The sequence below is a fragment of the Equus asinus genome, chromosome 1, assembly GCF_041296235.1.
Source record: "Equus asinus isolate D_3611 breed Donkey chromosome 1, EquAss-T2T_v2, whole genome shotgun sequence".
Lineage (NCBI taxonomy): Eukaryota > Metazoa > Chordata > Mammalia > Perissodactyla > Equidae > Equus > Equus asinus.
Window position 1 is genome coordinate 180,350,495 of NC_091790.1, and position 24,951 is coordinate 180,375,445.

The following is a 24,951-nucleotide window of genomic DNA, read 5'->3' on the forward strand; positions in this document are numbered from 1 at the left end:
GAACATAAAACACTACATAACTCAATTGGTAGACAGAAACTGAGATTACAATGATTTTCCTCCCAAATATTCACCTAATGTTATTTAAAGACTTTAATGCCTGTGGCAGTGCTGCATATGATCAGACACTCAATTAAACCCTGTTCAATAAATGAATGAACTTCAAATAAAACTTTTTTTAGACTTCAGTTTGTTTAATGGGATATTAAAACATTTTACTACATCATCAAATGTCCAGATGGTTTTATTACTTTGCTGAGGAGAATTTTCCATAATTAATTTGATTTTATGACATATAAAAGTGACCATACTTGAAATATATTAAATAAATAGAATTGGCTTTAAAAAAACTAATTGCTTTCCACAAAACATGTTTTAAACTAGTCTGAATAGTTTCTTTACAATTTTAATATTTATTTAATTTACTATTTCAAAAGTTTCATTTGTACACTAAAGACTAAATTAGGCAATATTTCCGCTATCTGAAAGGATCATAATAACAAAACTTTATGATACTAATAATATGGGAAAATATCATATGTAAGAAGGAATCCTTATATTTAGCCAGTATGAAAAAAGAAAAATAACACATATCTAAGGGATATATCAATTACTTTCTATTTGTAGATAAAGTGTGTTGGCAAAGAATTTGCTCAATATTATGTCCCATTGTATGCTGTTTTATTTCGTTGATGTTCTTTTCTACATACTCTATTTCAATTACGTTCTATTATATATTTCTATTAACACATTATGGTCATTTAAAATTTCAGAATAAATTTACTTGCTCAAAAAAAAAAACTACCAGATTACTCACTTCATAGGACATAATCAAAACATTTAATACTTTAATAAGACCTTAAACATGATATAGCTTAATTTTTATCTTCTCTTTCCCCTTTCTTCTACTCACATTTTGCATGTACATAAGCTGAGGACGGCTGAAATTATATGTATTAAAGGTCTCACTATGGCTATTGACAGGCAGAGGAAAGGAAACTCCTGACCTCAAATTTCTGTGGCTTTGCCCACTACATTGTTCTTTTCTCCCCCAAATTCAGGCCCTTAAAATATGAGTGACTTGTGGTGAAATCCAAGTCCTTCCAAGCACAATGTTCCATTAGTTCCCTTTAACCTCTTTCTGAATATTATGACTAGGAAATGTGGTTGAGATAAAGGGCCTTCACAAAGTTAAGAACATGTTTAAGACTGTGCATGTACTTAGCATAAGGGCCAGGGTAATAAATCAAATTTAAGACTCTATATTCCCTACATTTTTCACTAGATCACATGCTTTTGGTCTAAACGTGCATTCCAGCCAGAGCATATTACCATGCTGGGGGACAGGCGAGGGAAGTTATGGCCAAAGAGTGTAAATAAGCACCTGCTGAAGACTACCAGAGTCATCTGACACTTAGAGTCTCATATGCATTCACCGACCTCTTTATGTCAGCTTTTCCCCTCAGTGGTTCAGGATGTGGAGGGAGGGCCACATTCTCTAACTACAGATTTTAAGGCACTAGCAATCAATGAGATCATCTCATAATGAACTTGTCAAAGAAGTGCCTGCTTGATTTTGTGAACTAGTGTTCTAACTACTTGAAGACTCTGTGAGTTATTCTTAGATTGTGGTTTAGGAAAATTCTTGAAGTTGATCCTATAGACTCCCAGAGCCATCCATTCCAGTATACATTCCAGCATTGGCTATAGCTCTGTTTAATGATTCTAGGATCCTTTAGAACCTCAAACTTCAAATCAAGTCAAATCTATGTACTCACTCAATACCTTTCCTGGTCCTATCAGTGTCTACGAAAAAGTCCTTTAGGAGATCATTCAATTGATACTAACATTAGAAAAATAAAGCATAGACACATGGAAAATTAGAAATATGCAGAAAAGAAAAAAAATGAAAATAAAAGAGTAAAAGACACAATTACCACTCAAATACAATTTTAAATTTCATGTATATATTTTCCATTATATGTATGTGTGTATAATTCTTATATCAATTTTAAAATATAAATAATATTAGGTATATACTATTTATATGTATTCAAAATATAGCTAAATCATCCCAGATGTACAAATTTTACCATTTAACAATATAATATGAAAAATGTACGCTGTTGTCCAATATTATTCTTCAACATCGTTTAAAATGGCTTCCTGGTGTTTCACTTTATAGATGAATCATGATTGATGTAACCATTCTCCTTTTGTTTAATCCTTAGGTTGCTAACAATATCTTTGTTCTAATTAACTTTTATGAAAATTATTACCTATAAATCATGGCATACATATCTAAGTATTTCTCTAGGGAAAGCTTCTCAAAATGGAAATGCCTGGATCAAAGAGTAGGAAACTTACTCTTAAAAGATACTTTTAAAGACTTACGTATCGTAAGACATTTGAAGTAACTTCATTATCCTTCTCATCAAAGACGCCATTCTTGAACACGTACTGTGTGCTGAACACAGTTCACAGTACATGGATTTTCTTGTTTATTTAGTATAACAAAATCCTTGGTGTTTACTATTTTTATGCACAATTTACTGATTTGGCAGGATAGAACTCAAATTTTAACAATTTCCTATATTTTTCCTCATATTTTATCATGTCAGCAGTATGAACCTTATCTTTTATGTAAGCTGATTTTATAAGCCTTAACTTAATACTATTAATATTCCCTTTGCCTCAAAGTTCCTTTATTTTTTTACATAGAGAGGCACAAACTAGAAAACTACCCCACCAACTCACTCATGCACTTATAACAAGGAACTTCTTTCAAATAAAATTGTAGATGTAACTACTGCCACCATTCTTTTCACAATTCCCTTCCTCTCTGGCTATTATCTCCAAGTCAGATGGATAATTCATAGCTGTGATCTCATTAAGACCTGTGCATGGAGTCATTCTCTCTCCGAATTAGACACCTGAAAAACAGAACAGAGTTCTAAGGAAAATTCATGAGAATGAATTCTACTACCAAATAAAGAGACACTATAGAGGAGAATTTGGAGATGGTTAAGAAGTGCCTATGGTGAAAACTAGCCATACTACATATTCATTACATGTGGGTGACATAATGTGATACATCATATATTCAAGACTATGCAACAGCAAACTTTTCTGTAATGAATTACATCACGTTTTCTGCTAATTCTCTCTCTTTTGATACAGGATTAGGCAGAAGGGGAGTTCTGGGAATATGGTGTTTCAGTAGTAAATCATTTTATGCAAATCAATGCATTCTACTTTTAGTGTTTATGCTTATAGTTAAGTCTTTAATTCCTCTGTGTTAGTATGTTACATTAAATATCTATGCTTGTCAATGGATAATAATGAATATTTACTAGTGGCTTCTTTACCAATAACAATATTTCAACAAGAATAACTTAAGGATGCTGCCCTTTCTATACACGAATCAATAAAGAATGTAAAACAGATGCAATAAATAAGATTATTAAATATATAGCTAAATTATGTTTTAAATATATTGCTAAATTATGAGAAGTGATGTGATTTAACTCTATATACTGATAATTGCAAGAAAATTATCACTTTTTTCACAATTTGAAAGACAGGTAAATAAATTTTCAATCAATTCGCTTGAGATTTCACCTTTAATCATCATGCTTCTCTAATTAAAAAAAAAGATTTCTAGCTATTAGACCCACAGTTATATTTTGTGGTTTACAATACTATTTCACTACAAAGAACACTTTTCAAGTTATTTTCAACACTTTCAATAAAACTCTAAACTTTCAATAAGAATAGTTTTTAGTTTATCTAGACTTGTTAACCAACTGTCACTGACAGTGTAATGAAAGGCTTCTATGGGCTTGGAGCGGGAGAGCATGCTGGCCGAGCAATTTATCACTTAGGCTCACAAGCCAAAAGACACTTTGGCTCCCATCAAACTGCTTTTGAGAGCTACATTGAAAACAACCAGTTTGCTAATGTCATAGGTTGGAAAGCACATCTTTTAATTCTGCAGTTTAATTTGGGTTTTCCCAAGGATTTCGCAAAAGTTCAGGTTTGATCAGGCTACCTTTTCATTGTGGAGTGATTTCAACTCTTCCTCTCCCGCTTTTAAATTTTCTAGAAATGGTAGGTACCAGCAAACAGTATGATGGTGTCATTTCTTTCCCTATACCAGTTTTTCATTAGGTTTATAGCAAAAAAAGAAAATTTCATTTTCACCTTTTATTATATTTACTATTCATATATTCTGATTTCAGTACTAAAAACCCAGGAGTGCCATCTTACTTTCTACATTACTGAGTTTTTAATTGTACCAAATTTATCAGAAGATTTTGGGCCTTACAAGTAGCTTATCACAGTTGAGATCAGCATGCTTTCTACTTAAACCTACTGGGCTTGAAGCATCAGGTATCCAAGATCTCTCTTATGGAGCATCAGCTGTGGGCCCTGTATTTTCATAGTCCCAACTGTTGGTGTAGTCATGGAGAATCGCAGAGCAATTAAGCTGGAAGGGATTTTAAAAAATCATTTCGTTCCAACCATTTGTGGCATGTTCCAATGTAACTCTTCCTCAGGGCCATCAAACCATATTTTTAAATTCTCCTGTTTTGTTGATCTTTCTAGTAAAACAGCTCTTCGCATGTTGCCCAACTATTGGTAACTCTTCTATCTTTATCTTACTCCATCTTAGCAGCATTAGACATAATTAACCATTATTGCCTTCTTGGGTGACTTTATTCTCTTGACTTCCCTGCTACTACACTTCTTCAGTGACTGCTCCTTCTTATCTTTCTTTTCTGGTTCCTTCTTTTATGTTGATTTCTGAACGTTGGTATGCCCTAGGGATCAGACTTGAGCTCTTTTCTCCGTAGATAATTTCATCCAGTCCTATGGCTCTACATACTGTCTACATTCTATTAACTCTCAGATTTGTATCTTTTGCCCTAAACACCCTGGAACTCGAGATCATTTGGAATGTCCACTACCATCTATAAATCTAGACATCAAATAGGCAAATGAAATTTTACACGTACAAAATGAAAGAATTGGTTCCCACAACGCTTTCCCCTGCACTGCAGACTTACACAAGCCAAAACACAGTAGCAACTTTGAATTATTTTCCCTTTAAGTCCTTATGAAAGTCCATCAGTAAAACATGTTAACATTAGTGGCAAAACTAATTCAAAACGGTAGCAGATTTATTATGTGTAAATTACCCCCTAAGTGTATCTCCAAAGAAGAACCATGTGACACGCTCTTCCTCTAGGCCATGAGAAATAAACGGAAAGTGGGGTGCCAACATCTTTCAGACGCGATTTAGTAATTGTTTCCTGTAAGGCAGGGATGCTCATGGTTGGTCTTACTGACAGAAATATCAACCAACAAAGTGTCAAAGCTGCCATAGATTAGCTATGGACACAAGATTTTAGAAAAATCAACAGAATGGGAGATTTTTGTCTCCATGAGAGATACTGCAGATGAAAAAGACTCCTTGATTTTTATGAGAATCTCAAAAACCCAAAGTTGTAGAGGGCAGTGAGAGATACTTAATTTATAGAGGCAAAGTAAGCATGAGTGGCCCAACAGAAAGCAGCAAAGCAGCACCCATGTGGCAACTAGGATTATCTAACTTAGAAACTTTTAGTGGTGCTAATTAATGATGGGATTATGACTGAAATAAATGAGCAGTTCCTTGAATAGTGGGAATACTGTAATAATAAGTTTGTACTATGAATTTCTCTCCTAGCCTTCCACACAGGGACCTGTGGCCATTTCTGAGGAAATTCTATGGTGAGGAAAGAAAAATAGTCAGAATTCTTGATGAGTTTGGACACTGGATTTTGTCCTGAATAAGCAGGATTTCCCCAGAGGTTCTCAGTTAGAGTAGGTGATTGTGGGGATAAGGTAATAAAATGAATATTGACCTTAGTCCAAATGTATACTAAACTAGCAGAACCCAAAACTAATTGCTGTGCTTTTTTTTTTTTAGTGGGGAGGTAATAAATATACTGAATGTTTCAGTTGGAGTCCCAAGGGCAAATAGCATGCTCAAATTAGGATAATTCTACATGTTTTTATTTGTTTGTTTATTATGCAAATGGGCTAATTTCAAAGGCTTAGGGAGGATACAGGAGAGCAACAAAGGATAGTGAGGGAAACTGGGGCTAGTGACAGTATGGTTATTAACATCCCAAGGCCCAAAGGAATAAGGGGAGGGAAAGGTTACTAGAAACTGAAGGTAAGATAGGAGTTTAGACAAGGCTGCCTTGATAACGGGAACTTTCTATTAAGGGATGTAGCTAGCATGACTTGAGCTCACAGAGAGGCAACCAGGAAAAGAACTGCTGTGACTGCACTCTCTGTAAAGAAGCCTTATTGGCTGAAACCAATCAGACATCAGAGGACTCAGAAATTTATGATGTAATCCATACAGGTCAGCCTCCTAGGAAAGAGAGCAGGGTGGGAGAGGATGGAAAGTGAATCTGGAGGGGCAATACCAGGCACATTCAGCAACTGACAAATTCCTCACACTGGTTCCTTGATTTAAGAAGAAAGGGATAGTGTGGAGCAAGGGAAGATCCTAGAACTTTTGCTTTTTGCAAAAGTAGTATATCAAAAGTAATACCAATATTTGAAAGCTGCAGGTTTAGTGATTCTTGTCACATCCTTATTTAACCATGTGCCTTGGCAGGGGTAGAAGACGGAAGCATTTTGGAGAACGTTAATAGATTATCATAAATGTAGTCAACTGCTGGTCAAACTGTAGTTTCCTTACTAAAGAAATTATTACCTCCTCTGATATATAGTAAGCAGATATTAACCTTGGAAATAATGTTTTATCCTATGCAATGTAGCTGAAAACTCCAAGAGAAGTTCAATTACACTGAGCAGGGATAGTAATACAAATCATAGTCTTGTCTCATGATTCATGACAAACAGAGCACAACCTGCAGGAATCTTGATTATCTTCTTATCTCATAGGTTCTCACTTTGGCCTACTGATGACATTAAGCTGACAAGACCTGGAAAGCCAGAAGTTGCGTCTTTAATGCCCACATAGGACAAGTATGTACCAAAGGGTAGGAAATAAATCCCAAGAAAATATAAACTCATGCAACCTCAGTGGAGCTTCTCAGGGACCAATGAGCAGGGTGGATGTCCTCTCCAAAAGGCAAGTTTCATCATCATGTATCACTTACTTTAAGAAACAGGCACAATTCCTGTTAGACCACTTGTTATTTTTTAATTTATTTTTTTTATTTTTCCTTTTTCTCCCAAAGCCCCCTGGTACGTAGTTGTGTTTTTTTTTTTAGTTGTGGGTCCTTCCAGCTGTGGCACGTGGGATGCTGCCCCAGCATGGCCTGATGAACAGTGCCATGTCCATGCTCAGGACTCTAACCGGCGAAACCCTGGGCAGCCGCAGCAGAGCGTGTGAACTTAACCACTCAGCCATGGGGCCGGCCCCGACCACTTGTTATTTTGATGACAGAATATAGCTTTGTGTAATTCAAAAGCAAAAATTCAATAAATAAATATAAAATGTACATTTATCAATATTTTGAAATAGAAGAAAGACTTTGTGTAAAGAAAAGCAGGAGTTAAGGAAAGAATACTGCAATCTTTTAAAGAAAACCACTTATGGTTTAGATCTTGGGAATGAAGATATGATCACTATCCTGAAAGTACTAAAGAAGTACAAACATAACCTAGAAAAACTGAATTTAGAACTGGATGTAGAAACTGATGAGACCCTGCCTAGGAGAGTGTATATGTATATTGGGTACATTGGGAAGTCAAAGGTGTGAACCCTATTGAATATTTTCTGTATTTGGCTACCCAACATTCAAGCATCTTTTCAACTTGGGAGGATTCCAAAGTAGGTAGAAAGCAAGGCTTTATTGATTCTTTATCTTGTATGGAAGCTAAAGTGGGGTGCACTTTAGCTACTCCTCTCTCCTTGGCAATTAAGCTAGGCTTCAGATCTTGTTTAGCTATATAGATGCTGCAGCTTAAGACACTTAACTTTGAGGTTATGTGGCAAAGAAAGAGACAGTGTTAGTGATTTATTCTTATGGTGATGGCCCATACTTGTGAGGCCAGTGTACAGCAGTGAACGTTCAGTGGTAGAAATGAGTAGCTGGAAGGCCCCAAGCATGCACCTGCAGTGTTCCTTGACCTGCCATGCTCTTTATTTATTTTCCAAGCTTGCTTATCTGCATGCCAGCTTATTCTGTGGGCTATCTCTAAGTCCTTTTATAAATTCCTCTTCTTTTTAGCTTGGCCAGAGCTAGAGTCTCTTGTTTCCAACCAAGAACTCTGATTGGTAGAGTATGTTAAACACATAAAAACAGGTTTTTGCCTTTCACAACAGGCATAGATTTAGCGCTTTTATGTGTCAAGAATTCCAACTAAGCTGAAAACTCTCTAAAAAAATTTACCCAAGTATTAGAATTATAATTTTATTTGCAAGTTTCTTTCCCTTATTAAAGATATTCACCCAGTCCGCTAATATGCTTATACAACAATTACACTATCTTTATACATTAGCTGCTATTTTCACAAACGTTTAAAAATAATATTTACAAAGTGGGTTTAGAATCTTCCCATTTCAATATTCTTCTAGGATTAAATATATTTATAACCTTAAAAATAGAAGTACACCTCTTATTGCAAAAATAGCATATGGTCTATATTCTTTTTTTGTTTATTGATTTTAAATCAGCCTAATGTTTACTGAGCTACTATAGGCTTCTCTATGGTTTAATCTGCGTTATTTTAGTTCTAGTACATAAAGTTGAACACTGAAAAATGTTTGTGTTTACATTTCTTCTTTTGTGAATTATCTTTAGAGTTATTAGTATATTAAAGATAATGTATATGATGTAATATTCTTCCTATTTTATTAGCCTCTTAAATTGTTTTTATAATTTTTGCCAAATGAAAGTTTTAAATTGTTACTTTAGTTAACACAATAATATTTTCTTGGTATTTTCTCCTTTATCTTTGATCCTGGGCCTTGGTGACGCTGCCACCATGCTTCGTCCCTCAATCGCAAGGAAGTGATAAGAGCTCCCTGCTGTTGCTACATTTTGCATCACTTTATTGGTGTCTCAGCTGTTCCAGCTTAGGAAAAACCAATTCTCTGTGTTAAATTTACTCTGTTTGAAATGTCTAGATTTTGGGGAGTATTTTTAATTTACTGGAAAATCTCTGGAATTTGTTTCTCTACATAGTATAAGAAAGGCATTTAACTTATTGTCCTAACAATTTGGACAATCGTTCCAAAAAGAGTTGTTTAACCATTCAAACTTATACTGAGAATTAGAAATGCCACTTTAAAAAAACACGAAGTAAATCTGTCTCTGTACTTTCCATCTGTGCCATTAATATTTCTCTGTATGTATGCCCTTCACAGTTTATCTTATAATATCTGCAAGTTTAAGATTGTCATCATTTGATGTGTTTTTCAAAATTATCTTTGCTATTTTCTTCCATTTATGTTATTTTATTATATTCTTCCATTATATTATTCTTTCAGAAAAAAATTGCCATCATTGTGATAAAGAGTCCTTTGGGATATTTGTAGGAGTGGCATTATTGTGGAAAGAGCCAACATCTTTATAATATCCTGTTTTTCTAGCTAGGAACATGAAATACTTTTCATTTGTTCAAGTTTTGTTTTAGACATTCAGTAAAACTGTAATTTTTATTATATAGGTTTTGTAATTATTCCTGGATGTTTAATATCTTCCACTAAAAACATAAAATACTTTATTGTACTTTCTTAGGAAACTGTTATATTAAAATGTATTTTATTTAAAATTCAAAGTATCAAAGTATCTTGAAAATAGCAAACTAAATCCTTTATATTCACCATCCAGATTCAACAATGATCAAGATTTTATCACATTTGCCTTGTCTATGCCTTTTGTAACTGTTGCTATTACTAAGATATTTTAAAGCAAATCCCAGACCTAATTTGCCCCTGTATTACCTCAGTATGCATCACTAAAATATTCAAACATTTTCTTAATGTATGCTAATGCCATTATCACATCTAAAAATGGTGTTACTTAATACTCCATCCGCATTCAAATTTCTGTGACTCTTTAAAATGAATTTTTACTTTGATTTGTTTCAATTAAAATTAATACATCAAATTAGTGTTGTTTCTTAAGCCTTGAAAATCTAGATCACTCCTTCCCATTGCCCACCTCCCTCCAGCCTCCCTTTTTCTTTTCTTTAGACCATTGGCTTGTTGTAAAAACTGAATCAGTGGTTCTTAGCAACTGGATTCTGTATTTTTGTTTGCTTCTGTGTGGTTCCTTTAACTTGCTCATCTTTGTCTCTTATTTCCTGGGATTTGTAGTTGGCTCTAAGGACTTCACTAGATTCAGATTCAACTATGTAAGCAAGAATATTTCTTAGATATTAATGTAAAATGGTTTTAACCGTACGATTATGGCATGAATATACTCTTAAAAATGAGCAAAATGGAAATGTTATAACATACTTGGTCATCTACCTCCTCCCCAGATGTAATGAGTGGTGTGAATGCATCTGTTATGATATACTAGAGAAAATATATAGAATCATTTACTTAATGTGTGTTTTAAATAAGGGACTCATACCCTATACATTGGTTATCACTCTTCTCACATAATATGTTTTTTGGTCAAGTCCCTGCAATATATGGATCTAGCTCATTTTTTAAACTGTTGAATATACTACATTTTATTTACCATTTCTCTATCAGTGAAAATTTTGGTAGCTAGCTTTTTGTTCTATGCTGCAATTAATAGTTCATTACGCAGATGCAAAAGTGTTTTGTTTTGTTAATATAGTTGCCTAAAAGTTTAACTGATTCATCCTGGAGTATGTACACTTTATTGTAATAGATGCTATTGAAATGTATTGCAATATTGCTTTTTTGCTGGTGTACTCTCTTACCTTTAGTGCTAGAGACGACTCATTTCCTCATAACTTTCCCAGCCCTTGAAAATATCAAATATTTTAATTTTAGAAAAACTATTTCACATTGTTATTTTAACTTGCGTTCCTGTGATTAGTAAATTACCACAGAAATGGAATATCTTTTCACATTAATTAGTCATTTGGGTTGTTTCGGTGACAAATTTTTAAGAACAAATACATGGTCAATGTTTGTAAACATTCTATACGTATATGTTAATTCTGCTTTTACTTACAGATTTCTATGCATTTATGTCAATATTTTGCTATTCGTGTTACTCAAGAAATCTGTATCCTCATTCAATTTTGTTTACCTGGTTTGTTCATGTCTGAGCAGTGTGCTAACTTCTCCCACTCTGATTTGGGGTTTTCAACTTCTGCTTGTAGTGCCACCTTTGTTTTCCCATGTATTTTTGATGGTAGACTTGTAAGTATATCCGCATTTATGACTATTATAATCTTTTGGAGTATTTTTCCCTTTATCAACACAAAATGTATTTTACTCTTTCTTTTAAGGTGTTTTACTTTTAATTCTATTTTTTTCTGAAGTAAATATTGTGAAAAAGTAATATAGATATTGCCTTTTATGTTATTTCTAACCCGGAATATCCTTTAATTCAGAATATCGTATACACTTATATACACTTAAATACTTTATTTTGTGTGTGTGTGAGGAAGATTGGCCCTGAAATAACATCTGTTACCAATCTTCCTTTTTTTGCTTGAAGACCATGGTCCCTGAACCAGCATCCATGCCAATCCTCCCCCACCTTGTATACCTCATGCCGCCACAGCGTGGCTTGATGAGTGGTGCGTAGGCGTGCTCCCGGGATCCGAACCTGCAAACTCCAGGCCACCAAAGCAGAGCGGGTGAACTTAACCACTATGCCACTGGACCAGCCCAAGACTTTGTTTTTTTAAGAGCAGTTTTAGGTACACAGCAAAATTGAGAGGAAGGTACAGAGATTTTCCTTTAACTCTGCCCTGACACGTGCAGGACCTCCCCCATTATCAACATCCCCCACAAGAGTGGTACATTTGTTACAACTGATGAACCTAATTGACACATCATCACCCAAATTCCATAGTTTATTTACATTATAGTTCACTATTGGTGTTGTATATCCTATAGGTTTGGATAAATATATAATGACACGTATCTACCATTATAGTATCTTATTATATATTTTAAATATATAGGAACATATACATAATTTATTTCCAAGTGTGCATGAACCAGCTCTATCAATTCTAAATATTCTTCTATTCTTGATTTAAAATTTTTACAATGAAATCATAAATAACACAGTACTGAAATCTCCTGCGACCATTTGTCAATCACATCTTCCTTCCTCCCCTGCTCCCAGAAATAGCAACGCACTTGAATTTGTTATTCATCAATCTCATGCATAATTCTTACCATTACTTTACATGTATTTATTCACAATGAATATATCACCTTGTGTATTTTCACAGTTTTTATGTGTCACCATACTATATGTGTTATGTTGTAACCTCTTTGTGTCATTTCTGTTTGTTTTCATTTCAAAAGTTGTTTTTGCACTTAATGGATGTTATATCTTTATATATGTCTGTGAAAAGCTAAACATTGTTATTTAAAAAATTATTATCCGATTTTTTAAATAACATACATAGTAAATTCGTGTTCTGATTTTTATCCTGATAGCCAGCTTTCTTCATGAGCGTTCTAAGTTTTGTATGCTGACTTACTTGGTTGCATTTTCAAACTTTTTCTCTCTTCTCCTCCTTTTCCCTATCCATCCTTCTCATCCCTTTTCCTCTTCTTTTATCTTTCTCTCTCTCTCTTCCATTTAGAAGATTCAGAAAATTGTCATTGCTTTTACTTGGATCTTTGCTTCAGACAAGAGCCTGCTCGTGTCTCCTAGCAATGTTTCAACCCACCCCACCACCCTGCAATGATGCATCAGTTATTATTGCTTTTGGCTTTTGTAACAGAATCAGTAGAAAGATAAAAGGCCAAAGAAGCATGCCAATCTCAATGGTTTTATCAAATAGAGATTATATTTTTCACAGAAGAGAAATTCTGGACACAGGCTATTCATGAAATCATAGATGTCCAAACTTCTTCCAACCGTTAGTTTCCCCACTGTTAGCATGTGATTTTCATCCTCAAAGACTCCAGAGAGCTCTTATACCTCTAAGCATTTTCCATCCTGAAGGAGAAAGGGAAGTGAAAAGAGCAAAGGTCAATGGAGTATGCCAGCATACTTAAACCTGTATAAAAATTGCCAGAAATTCCATTAAGTACTTTCCATTTGTCTTCTAGGCCAGATATATGTATGTGACTTCTTTACCTCCCAGGGAGTCTGAGAAGGCAAATATTTTTAATTGGACATGTTTTTAAAAAATCGAGGATGTCTTAGTAAGGAGGAAGGGGAGAGTGGATATTGGGTGAGAAACTAGCAGTAATGTGACAGAGATTCTGGACCTACTGCAGATTCATCCTCCAGGCCAGGGGCAGCTTGGCCTAGGATCCAGTCACATGTGTCTCCATCCTTTCATCTCTTCTAGGCCCACAGCTTCTTATAAAGTACAGAGAGTAACTGCTGCTGGCTGGCCAATTGCAGCCTGTTTTTGTGTGGCCATTGAGCTAAGAATGATTTTTATATTTTTAAGGGGTTGTTCAAAAACAGAAGAAAAAAGATGCGATAGAGACAGGCAAAGCCTAAGATATTTACTATTTGGCTCTGAAAGGAAAGTTTGTGACCTTGTTTTAAAGTTCCAGACTCAGGCTCCAGCAGGCTTTTCCCTCATCTTCTTTTTTGTGAACTCTAGCTACCGGCTACTGTGGAACATTTTATTTTCCCATTTTCACACAGAATTATGTTTCCTACTCTCACCTTCTGCTTCAGCTTGGATGCCCAGGATCCCTGAAACTTTACCCCACTCATTACTCTGTGTTTATGTTTCATTTCTGACACTTTTTACACATATATAATTTTATGACTATATATATATATATTTACATATGTATTTGCATATATATATGACCATATGTATATGTTTACATATATATGTGCTTATGACAGTGACACTGGCACTGTCATTTTTTGTTTTACTCTTTCCATGTTTTCTTTCTTTCTGTTGCTTTATTTTCAGTTTTGTCATGCAAAATATCTTAGTGTAGTATGAAAGTCTGTGTTTATAATAGGTAAATCTTACCTATCTCTTTTGTTGTTTTATTTGCATTCTCCAGTTGCTGTGATTTCCCCCTTTCTCGATTTTTTGATTGATTGTAACATTTGTATGCCCTACTTTTCTTAAATACTAGAGAAAGCACTTTCTAACTCCATTATTTTAACCATCGAGCTTTCATTTCCCAGCACTTTAATTATTCATAGGAATTTTTATTATCTCTTTCTTTAATGCTGTCATTTCTTTTTTCTTCCTATTGTTTCCTTTTTGGTGTTGCAATTTACATATCTATTTTTCACATCCCTTAATGTTTATTTCATACAATTCATCTCTTTATTTTTTATGCTAAATTGAAGTAGAATTTGGTGGCTCAATGTTACACCTCACTGTTTCACTTTTCAGTTAATTGGGGTAAATCAGTTGCTTCCACCACAGTGAATGGCTCATGTATTCCAGGTCTAGGCCAATCACACATGGCATTTTTTGGCTGCAGGAAGTTCTTTGAGAGGTCCAGGGAACATGAGCCCAAGCTTTTGGTTCATTGAGGGTGGCAAGTGCTCAGAGCAGTTGGGCATAAATGAGGAAGTGTAAAGCTCAAATGCCTCTTGCAAGACATCCCGTGATTAAGGATGAAATTAGTCAGAGGTAGAACAAAACTGACATCGTGGATGACACTGTAGAGATAAAGAGAGAGAAAAACAATAACAACAATAACAAGGTAAACCAATCATGAATTCTTCTCTGCCTCCGAATTTCCATTTATGTGAGTTACTTATGTCCTTGCTGTTTAAGTTTTGCTATTCAAAGAGTGACCCATGGACCAGTAGCATTAGTATTGCCTAGAAATTTGTTAGAAATGAATAATCTCAGGCCCCATCCTAGACCAACTAAATCACAATCTACATTTTATCAGAATCCCTGGGTGATCCATACAGACATCAAAATTTGAGAAGCATTATCTATAGCAGTGGCTCTCAAAATGTTGTTCATGAGTTCCTGGGGGTTTCCAAGGCCTTTCCATGGAGTCTATGAGGTTAAACCTGTTTTCATAATTACAATAAGACATTATGTGCCTTATCTACAGTACCTAGTACCACAATAGTCTTCATATTCTTAGTAAAGAATAATGCTGAAGGGAGAGCCTAGACTAATACTGATTTGGATATTTTTCTCCCTTCTTACACTATAGAGCACTTGTGTTGTTTTGATTTTCAGCATCTTTTTCGCTTTCTTCTTGTACTAGTGACTTGATTACATTCAGAAGAACCTACTCTCAATTCATGTGGTTTAGGTGTGGACGACTACTTGACCTTATTGCTTTCTCTACAGCCACAGAAATATAACTTAAATTTGGCCAATTAACTCATTTAATTCTCTTGGTGACAGTGATTGGTTCAGAAATTGGCATATGACCTACATTGGGGCATTCAGAAGGAATAGTGACAGTTGTTTTTCTGGGAAATATTGGGAGCAAGAAGCTCTCTTTACATTGTTTTCTTCTTAAAAAGGTGATATAAGCTAGCATTACCAGGACCTCCTTCTGGAGATGGCTCCCTTGTTATAGCTAGGTACAGAATTTAGGTCTAAAATAATTTTTCTCAGAATCTTGAAGTATGTGCTCTGTTATTGAAGGCTGTAGCTATTTTGTGAAATAAAGGCAAGGTGTACAATTAACTAAAGCCTTGGAAATTAACCAGTTCACATTCACTTCCTTCCAGATACTGGTATTGATTTTGATCAGTCTTAGTAACTGATGATACCAAAAACATTATTTTTTTCCCTTTATTTTCATGAGTATTTGAGTGAAGTGTGGGTAGGCTTCATGATTATAGATAACCAGATACATTTTTGAACTGAAAGTTCTAGTGACCCTTTCTAATTCATCTTTCAATTCTCAGCACCTAACACACTGCCTGCTTCATAGACATTGCTGAAATGAAAAAGGAATTTTGAATATAGACATTGCAACTTCAAATCCTTCCTTCACTACACTGAGCTAATGTTATTAATTTTTTAAGGAGTTGAAAATATTTTTTTAAGGTTAACATTATGTTACCTTACAAGGATCCTCAATTATAATCTGACTTCTAAAGCTTCAATGAATATTATGAAAAACTTTGTAGGAAAGATTTTCCTTTAATTTAATAAATATTTATTCTCTACCTAATATATGCAGGGCCTTGTGCTGGTTAAATAAGATACAATTCACTCAGAGATCCTATTTGGTAGATAAGATGGAGATTAGCATACTTTTAACTCTGTGTTGTAAAAGCAGCAGACATAAAACATGGAGGAGGTGATTAACTTTATCTGTGAATATCAGAGAAGTTTATTTGAAGGATAGAGGATATTATAGGCAAAAGAAAGACATGTTCAAATGCACTAGTATTTGATGCACCAGTATTTGGGGGGAACTGTAAACAATTTAGAATTATTTGAAATAGGGACGATAGGAGATGGGCCTAAGGAGAAATGCTGACTCCAGATCAAGAAGGACCTTGTGTGCCATATCAAAGAACTTTCACTTTATTTAATTGACTAGTATTATTTAAGAAAATCTGCTCGAAATTCCCCCTAAAACAAATCCCTCCTAAAGCAACTTGAGATTCTAGTGGCTTGTGCATTCCTCCTTCTGTGGAAATCACTCATACAGACAATAGGGAGCCTTTAAAACGTCTTGCAGAAGACAGAGATGCATTCTGGAAACAATGGGGAGGTGGACTGGATGACAGACTTGAAAGCTAGACTTAAGGCAGTGGCTGTGTGAATGGGCAGGTGCACAGATTTGAGCAACTTGAAGGATGGGGGGATCAACAGGATTACCTATACGAATCAGGGCTTTGATCTAACTTACCTATATCTAAGTGAGAAGAAGAGAGCTTTAAAAATAATTGTCCCTTAGGGTTCTATAGACATAATCAGTGGAACATGAATTTGATAATATATATTATTTAACTTTACAAATATAGAGGTTATTTACAGCCCCTTTAGAGAATGATACTTATAAGCATATTAAATAAAAGGGAAGGAGATGCTGCCTCATGAACTGAAATGATGAATTTATAGCTTTCTTTGAGACTTTTTGATAAAAGATGCCCGCCTACTCCTTTACCTTAGATTTGATGTCATATTCATGTATAGTTTTATACTCTATGAAATAGAGTAAGATCTATTGGTTCCAATTTTTTACAGATAATATTAAATTACTTTTGGTGCACTAGAAGACTTTTTGGAACTTGACTGTAACCTTTTCCTAATCTTCTTCTCCTCTTTAATTTCCTTTATTTCCTTATTTCGTAATATTTGCATTTTTGATTTTATAACTTGGTTGGTTAGAGTAATACTTCCCAATTTCTTTTACATCATGGCATACCTAGAAAATGACATATGTATACAGTACAAGAAAGGCAGCAGATAAGGCTGCTTGCTTTAGGAGACCACAAGCCGGGTGCTCTAGCATACCATACCCCTATCAGACCACTCTGAAGCTGGAGGGAACCACTTTCTCCTCACACCCCCATAGTCCATTCACACTGGTTGAAATGCTCTGAATTACAGAAGGTCATGATTATGGGATGGACACCTGTGTCATTCAGTGAGTATTGTGAGGGTATTTGACATACCATATGGCAAAAAAGCCAGTTAGCTCAAGGCACAGTAGCTAGTGGTCACACAGGGATCTTGCAACATGGTATGCATAACTCAGGACAACCTACGATCATTATGGAGAACATCACTGAAAGCATATGTTTTATTAATGAAGACTCAGGAGTCTTTGATAGGATATTATAAATAACCAATTCTTTCATTTCATAAACGAGAACACTTGAGACTAAAGAAATTATGTGTCTTGACTAGAAAGTAAATGACTTGAATAGAGGTTAAATGACCAGACTGTATGCTTTATGAAGTCAGGGACATTTTTGTTAACTACTTTGTCCCATTGCTTGGTTGAGTGCATAGCATATGGCAGAAGTTTCCTAAAACTTTGTTGAGTCAATGCATGAATGAATGAATTGGCCAAGGTCATACAGGTAATGGCAGAGCCAAAATGAGAATTACAATCTTCCATCTCCCAGCTCAATGATTTGATCCACTGTGTATAAGACTGTATATCACATTGTTATCAATGTTCTATGAATAATCCACTATGTGGCACAAGGCAAAAAGGTCATGGACACATTCTAGAATTGAATATTTTAAGAATTTACCTTTTGTAGCAGTTCCTATCCATCATATTCATAAATTGAACATGAAATATTTGGGTTGCCATAAAGCTTATATTTATCTTAATATAGTTCTGTAAATATAGATACTTTAAAAGAAAACAAAGTTGGTCTCATATGAACTTTCACAAATTTTCTTTCTCTTTGGTAGTTATGATATTTTGCCACTTTCTTCGGTAAGAGAATATATTCAGGTTTGTCTTTATTTCCTATTAATTAAATGATGAAAGATAAAACTTTAAGTAATTACTCATGTGTCCTATATGGAAGCATTAAAATCAGAGAGAGCACTGTCACTGAAAGGATATGTCACTCAAGAATTCATTAAACATTCATTAGCCTCACCTCAGGTAAAGGTGTCCTGGTTTACATATTTGCAGATTTGCATACGTATGCCCTGAACAAGATTTCAAAAATGTTTATGATCCTATGACCACGTTAATTATGAATTTCCAAAAAGATATTTGTGAAATCCTCACCGAATGTGGTCATTATTTTTTCTTTTTTTCCTATCATGTCCTTTATGCAGTTCAATATACAAGATGACACCAAGATAATACAAGTGAAGTTCCACTTTGAGTGTCTCCATCTCCCTCCCATGAATCTTGATCAAGAGGCTGCCAAAGCCAGAAGGGGATTGGAGTAGGGTGATCACCGGGAAAGCTGCTGTGCTTGGCCTGGCAGATGGGGAAATGGAAAGGTTCCACTTCACAATCTGAATGACGTCCTCCAGCGTATGGTCTTTATCCACTTTTTGAGGATTGTGTTTCACAGCAAGCCCCCAAGACTGGAGTGTATTTAAACTCTTTGATAAGGTTTTTGTGAATCTTCAAGCAGAAATCCTCCACCATGGTCCTGGGGTAATGCACCACCACTGGGGATCTGTGATCTGGCAGCTGGCCTTTGGGTCTAATGTAAATCCTCACTAGTTTCAGATAGGCCCAGATCTTTTCCAACAAGTCATCAAAATTCCAGCAGTGATGGGCAGAGATGGCTACACAGTGAGGCACCTTATAAATGATATCCAATTCCTTAACGGAAATCTCATCAATCTTATTTAACACATAGATACAGGGGATATAAACTCTGCTTCTTCCTACCACATCAGTGAAGTCATCCGCTGTGGCATTGCTAAGCAGAGTGACATCAGCATTATGAATTTTGTATTCAGTCAGAATGCTCCTCACGGTTTCAGCATCCACCTCACTCTGAGGGCAAGTGGTCATGAGATAAATGCCTCCCTTATCTTTCTTCTTAAAGCCAGTGTTAGGGAGTTTGCTGTTCAAGCAAATGCCAAAGACTTTCAACTCATTTTCAATTACTTTTTTGTCTCAAGGGTTTCAGGACATCCAAAACAATCAGGATCAAGTGATACGTTTGCAGCACTGTAATGACTTGATGGCCTCTACCTTTCCCATCCTTGGCACCCTTTACGGTACCTGGGAGATCCAGGAGCTGGATCTTGGCACCTTTGTATCTGATGATGCCAGGCACAGATGTCAGAGTAGTGAACTCATAGGCTGCCATCTCGGAATATACCCCTGCCAGTTTACTGAGCAGTGTTGCTTTCCCCATAAATGGAAAAGCCACAAACCCAATTCTAGTGTCACCTGTCTTGGCCATATCAAAACCCTCTCCTGGCCCACCACCACAACCACCTTTTGGAGTAATGCGTTCTCTGCCAAGCTTAGCAAAGCTAGCCTTAACCGCCCGAGGTAATGTGCTGTGGCTTTGTTCTTTTGAGTCCGAGCCATCTTGGCTTCGATCTTCAGGATCTTGGCTAAGGTGCTGCTGACAGTGGTGAGTCCCTGGAGGCGCACCCACCAGTGGACCGGCCAACGACCACCAGACGCTACTGCAGTGCGCAGGCGCGTACGTCCTACTCCTCGCAAGAGACAGAGCGGAGTAGTCCTCTCCCTCTCAGCCAACCACCCTCCGTCTGCTTTTTTGGAGGTTTTCTGCCATTTCTTTATTGGGGGGGTGGGATGTGTGATTCAGTATGGATCTCTGTGCTGTCCCCTGTGTGGACCCAGGTATGTATTGTCAAAAACCAAACTGCACTCTTAGTGAAACAAAGCAGAAAGTTGAGTTTATTGCAAGAGTTTCGACCTGCAAGCTGGGAAACTCAAGGCTATGGGAGCAATGAGTAGTTCCAAACTGCTCACAGACTAAAGGTTTTTATGGGGTAAATGCGGAAGTAATTTGGCTTTTTCAGCTGGTTCATTGCCTAGCGGTCTTCTTCCTTATTTGGATCGGGGTAGCTGAGTCAGGGAAACAAGGAAGTCCAGAGATGATGTGAACAGCCCTGGCTTTTGGGGATTGGCTGGCGTCCTCTGCTGATTTCTTAGAAAACCTGTAAATTCCTGCAATTATGTTAGGTAAGGTTAAATTTCATTTTTCTTTAATGCACCTGCGTTGGCCAACTCCATTTTGTCCCCACCGTGAGTCCATTTTTGTTTTGGTTTTACTGTCTAGTCTATGTATATACACGTCTGCGGAAGACCAAAACTCTGCTGGGCTGGGGAGCTCAAGCTCTTTTACAAGAGGGTATTAGGTAGAGACCAAAGCCAAAGGATGGGTGGCTTCTGAGGCTGCACCCCCATCCTGGAGGGAAGCCAGTTTTATCCGATTGCCAGGGTGGAGCTGACAGAGCTGGGGGCCACGAAGGGTGGGCTGAGAGGAGCTTAGGTGGACAGAACAGCTTCTGTCTCCCCACCCTGCCCTAGATTGGTGGTCAGGTCCAGTCATGTCCTTGAGGTAGGTCATCAGGCTTCTCGGGGAGGGGACCTGAAGACCCCTAGTGCTTGGTGGGACCACACCTTGGGCCGTTCTCCATGTCATGCCTGTCAGAGTCCATGACTCTTCATCTTTCATGATAACTTGTAGTGATCAAATGTTTGGGGGAGGAATGACAAGTTGAATTCTTGATTATAATAAAATTCCATATGGAAGGTTCCATGAACTGTGGCTCAAGAACCATCAGCAACTTGGCAGATTGATGTGAATTCTACTGTTGTCCCTTTCACCGTTTCTCTCCATCCAGGCTGTGGTGTATACAAAGCAGATACTAAAGTGGAGATTTAGCAGGTGCTACATTATCTATGATTTTTGAGATATTATGTTAAAGGAAGGTTACAGAATTTAGAGTAAGGAAAAACGGTAACAATTTTATTTCTTTTAAAAGTTTTGTTCTGAAAATTGTCAGTCATTAGGTTTAGTTAATACTAGAGAAGACTTTGGATTTTGTTATGAAAGGAATAGTTTATTCACATACAGAAAAGGGTGCATTGATTAGCAGGAGTCAGTATGTGGTAACTTAGAATAAACTTTGCCAAAACCTCCCCTGATTTCAGCATTTGGCAGGGTTTGGCTGATATAGCAGGAACAATGTATCATGTTTTGAGCTAATCCCTTAGTTTTTTAGGAATTACTTGAAGGCAACATAGAGACATGCAGACAAGATGATTCTAATGTTAAGCAAATTTTTAGCTTGTTATACCAATGTAACAGAAGATTCCTATATAGAAGCTAACTGGCACATTTCTGTTGAAATTTATTAATGACTTAAGACACCGAGGCATACTTATGAAACTGATGAACATTCATGTAGCAGTAGAAAATTAATAGCTAATATAATCTAGAGTAGAATCAGAAATATCTCTAGAGTTGGAAATAATGGGCTGAATTTAATAAAAGTTTTCTTTTCTAACACAACAGGATGCCCTGTTTTTCTACTGTCCCTCATGTAACCCTGTTTCAGGCCTTACCACCATCTGGGGTAACTTTTTATTGAGATATAATTCACTTACCATAAAATTCACCCTTTTAAAGTGTACAATTTAGTGTATTCACAAAATTATGCAACCATTACCATTATCTAATTCCAAAACATTTCATCCTTCCAAAATGCAACCATTCATTAGTCACCGCTCCCCGTTCCCCACTTCCTCCAGGCCCTGGCAACCACTAATCTACTCTCTGTCTCTATGAATTTGCCTATTCTGGACATTTCATATACTTTTATTAAAAGTTAATAAACTGGGACTAGAAGAAAAACTTATGAAATATAGAAGGAAATTAATGCAGTAAAGAATTTTTATCTTGCACATGTAGCCAGGTGAACTCTAGTTGTATTCTCATGAACTTACGCATTAAAAAAATGAATAAAAATAGAAATATACTGTCTCCATTATTATTTAGCATTGTCTTAGATATTCTAACCAGGTTATATGTTTTAAATATTCTAACATGACGTGTATCATATTTAAATACCAGGAGAGAGAAGGCAATATTGTATTCAATGCATATGATTTGATTCTCTATATAGAACACACAAAGGATTTAAAATGAAAACAATTTTTTTTTAAATTTTTTTTAAAGATTTTATTTTTTTCCTTTTTCTCCCCAAAGCCCCCCAGTACATAGTTGTATATTCTTTGTTGTGGGTCCTTCTAGTTGTGGCATGTGGGATGCTGCCTCAGTGTGGTTTGATGAGCAGTGCATGTCTGCGCCCAGGATTCGAACCAACGAAACACTGGACCGCCTGCAGCGGAGCGCTCAAACTTAACCACTCGGCCACGGGGCCAGCCCCTAAAATGAAAACAATTTGATTGGAAAGAATTCAAAAAGGTGGCTGGATAAAAAAGAATTGTTTACGAAAGTCAACAGCTTTCCTATATGCTATTAATAAGCAAATATAACAGAAAATGAAATGGGAAAGAGCTTATTCACGATAACAGTCTAAATAATAAAATACTTGGGAATTAAATTCATGAGATATGCACAAAGAAGAAATCCTTATAGGGGTCTCAGAGATGGGTAATTGTAGGAAATTGAATGAAAACAATTTCGTATACGTGCATACATGCATTTTCCATCAGATTCTCAAATGGCTTTAAGAAACAAGACAGTTTACGTATCATTGCCCACAAAGTAGCAGTATGTGGAATGGTATGAGAATACACTGATAAATAGGTAGAAGAATAGTTTGATAGACAAATAAGTTGGAATAGACAGATAAATGGAAGCATGCAGAAAATAAAAATTAGGAACTAGTATACTTAAGTATTTGGTGTATGATAAAGGTGATATCTCAAATAATAGAAGCAAGGTTAGATTATTAAATAGTTTCAAGAAAATAGATAATTATTTATAAAAATATATGTAGTTCTCTACGTCTTCCCATACACCAAAATTTCAGATTTATTAAAGATCTTATATAAAAATTAAATTTAAAAAAGTATTAGAAGAAAATATAAATGAATTTTAATGTAACGTATGAGTCTTGAAGAACACCTCAAATAAACCATTATTAAGAAATGATTATTCTTTTGAATACAGGAAAATATAGGAACTTCACACAGAGTATAGAAGGCAAATAACAAATCGAGAAAAGCATTGCAATGTATATGGCGAGGTTTAATGTCGTTAATACCCAAAACTCTAAAAAAACTTCAAAAAGAGAGAACAAAAGAAAAGTGGTCAAATGCCAAGAAAAAAGCAATTTCTAAGAAGAAATACAAATAACCAGTAGACATATAAAATGTTCAAATGTACTAGTAATCAAAGAAATTCAAATTTAAATAACAATAATGTAGCACTGGCTAATATTAAGAAGTCTCATAATAACCAGTGTTTAAGCTGGAGTTAGGAAATGGGCTTTCTATTCATAGACTGATGATCAGGGTGTAAATTGCCATCGTGTTCCTGAATGGCAATTTGCCAATATCTATGAAAAACCTTTAAAATGTGTGTAAACTTTGACCCAACAATCACTGCTCTCAGAATGTATCCCAGAGAAATTATTGTGTAAATACTCACAAATGTGTATTTGAGAACTGTTTTTGCAGCATTTTTTATAATCGTGGAAGTTTTAAACAGTATTAAGTAGGTTAAATGAAATACGGCTGTGGTGATAGAAATTTCCAACAATAGCCATATTTCCAGTCCCACGTGCTCTTCCTTTACCTTTTCACTACCCCGTTTACAGTTTGAGTCTGTTTTCCCTCCCTCTGAGCCTAGGCAGGACTTTGTGGCTCCCTCACTGAATAGAATATAATGAAAGCGAAATTGGGTAACTTTTAAAGGCAGTATGACTTTCCACCTGGCTTTCTCTCTTTTAGGAATTTTCTCCCTTGAAACCCTGCTTGTTGTATTTCCGTGTTTTGGAAGCCCAGACCACATGGCAAGGTCACTTGTAGGTGTTCTAGCAAAAACAACTAGGGTCACTCCTGATAGCCAGCAACTACTATGACATGTAAGTGAGTGAGATTTCAGATCATTCCAGCCTCCAGCTTTTGAGCCACTACAGCTGATGCTAAGTAGAGCAGAGACAAGTTGTTGACCTCTCCCAAATTGCAAATTTGTGAGCAAAATAAATGTTGTTTTAAGTCATTGTGTTTTGAAGTGGTTTGTGACATAGCTGTAGTCCCTGAAACAGCGTTACACCTAAAACTGGAATATTGTGAAGCCATTTCAAATGAGAATATAGATGAATAACTATGTATTTTAAAATTTTTAAAGGCATGTATGAAGTGCAACTTAGAAAAAAGGTAGATCATAAGCGTATACATAATTACATTTTATGCATGTA

At 35.8% G+C, this 24,951-nt stretch overlaps 1 pseudogene; it reads right to left on the reverse strand.

Moving 5' to 3' along the window:
* Positions 1–18,834: 18,834 nt before the first annotated feature.
* Positions 18,835–21,233, reverse strand: LOC106829841 (developmentally-regulated GTP-binding protein 1 pseudogene; annotated as a pseudogene).
* Positions 21,234–24,951: the final 3,718 nt, after the last annotated feature.